Source organism: Anarrhichthys ocellatus, unplaced genomic scaffold (genome assembly GCF_004355925.1).
Source record: "Anarrhichthys ocellatus isolate YVR2014 unplaced genomic scaffold, GSC_Weel_1.0 scaffold106, whole genome shotgun sequence".
Classification (NCBI taxonomy): domain Eukaryota; kingdom Metazoa; phylum Chordata; class Actinopteri; order Perciformes; family Anarhichadidae; genus Anarrhichthys; species Anarrhichthys ocellatus.
In genome coordinates this window covers 84,295-86,267 of record NW_022280136.1, presented here as the reverse complement: position 1 = coordinate 86,267, position 1,973 = coordinate 84,295, and the positions used below count along the sequence as shown (strand labels likewise).

Here is a 1,973-nt window from a genome sequence, read left to right as displayed (position 1 = left end):
CACACACACACACACACACACACACACACACACACACACACACACACCTGGTGTCATTTCTTCCACACAAAGCTCCACTTTGTGGTTCTTATCAATCAGCTTCCCCTGCCTTTGTGTGTGTGTGTGCGTACACGTGCGTTTTCAAGGAAAACAAACACACCCAGCTACATTCCAACAGCTTTTTTGCAGGCGCACAGAGGTAGCCTTGTAAAGGCCTCGGCACAGTCCAGTATGTGTGAGTAAACGTGAGATGCTGGCCAACCCAGCTACTTAAACCGGTTCTCTACAGGCTGTGACTGATCATCGATTACTCTTTACCAATATGTTGTGCTGTAAGCTTTTTAAAAAGGGTTGAAATCACACGGCATTTCTGTTGGAAGATCAAATGTGGGGGACGTTTAATTATTTTTTTATACAAAATGACGTGCTGCGGGGGCAGGCTGGAGACTTGCTGGGTGCCGGTGAAGGTTTGTGCTCTCAGGATGTCAACAACCAGTTTTGAAATTGTGTAACAGCGGCCAACGTGCCCAGGCAGGGAGTCTCAGCTCACTGGCTCAGTTACCTGCAGCAGAACACTGCCAGACAAGTTACAGCCATCATGTCACTTCCTCTCTCATTCTCCTTTCACATCACATTCTGTCACGTTGAATCCGTCATGGATGCTTTTAGCACGTCAACCCATCCATCCACCATTAAAATATGGATTTGCGTAGTGTGACAGTTACAATAGTCTGTTTATATTCTGTGATTCTCACATCGCTGTCAAATACAATGCTCTGCGAAAATACCACAATAAATATTATTGCAACTCCAATCCAGGTGTGTGTATTTCATATCCCTGCCGTACTGCCAGTCCCACGGGTAGGAAGTGGTTTGTCTCCTGTACAGCATGGTTTAGAGGCTGTAGTGGTCCAAGTTGCTTAATAGATGAATATGAAAATAAAATTGTGTAAATATCTGTCAAGGCTCAATAGTCAAAAAAATCATTCAGCACCAGTTATTCTTTCATGTTTTATAAATGATACACTGTTATACTTAAGTTTCATTTTTAATTTGTTGTCATTCATAAATAGTCAGTATTAGTAAAATATTTAGAATGGCGGGCTTCTGTGCTCTTGCTTGCATACATTTAAAAATAAAAAATGCCAACATTACTTTGTTAATGCTAACGTTACTTTTTTAATGCTTAAGTTATTGTTTTATGCTGCCATTATTTTTTTTAAATGTTAACACTTTTTAATAAGATCTAACCTTACTTGTGTGAGATGGGATTTACCTTTTAACCCGAGCTGCTTGTTGTGTGTTTCTTTTAGTTTTTTTTGAGGGAAACAATACTCACAAGAATGTGGTAGAAAAGTAAGGATTAGTGTCACTTATAAATGCAAACAAAAATTTTATTTTTCAAATAAGTTGTTTTATTTCTAAATCCTGAAAAATGTCCATAAATAAGGTATTGACATTGTGGCACCTTGTTTTCTACACACGCATCCTCGACTGTTTGTAAAGGGGAAACATATGTATACACTAAAATAAATAAATATATACATATACACATATATACATATACATATATATACACATACATACATTCATACATACATACATACACACATATATACATATACATATATACATATATATACATATATAGTAAACAACGCCGCCTCGGGCCACGGGTCCACTTTCAGCTGCACTGTGGCTAAAGAGGTCAGTGGTTAAATGTTTTAAGGTCCTGTTCCTCCTCATGATCTTCTGCTGCCTGCATAAGTGGACATTGATCAATATTACGAACCCAGGACAGTTGGTATCTTTTAATTACATAATAAAACTGGAGAAAAGGGAAGCTGAATAGGTTTAGTGAGGATGTGTGTGTGCGCTGCTATCTACCATACCATAGGAAGCTAAAAGACAAGAGATTGAGAGAGGAAGGAAATGATTGAAAAGACGCACTGACTTCCTTCTCCTTTAACATC

At 38.5% G+C, this 1,973-nt stretch overlaps 1 protein-coding gene across 2 annotated transcripts in view; it reads right to left on the bottom strand.

The window, feature by feature from the left end:
- LOC116399235 (neurabin-2-like) overlaps positions 1–1,973 on the bottom strand; it is a 28,493-nt gene that overhangs the window by 15,807 nt on the left and 10,713 nt on the right. The window lies entirely within an intron of this gene.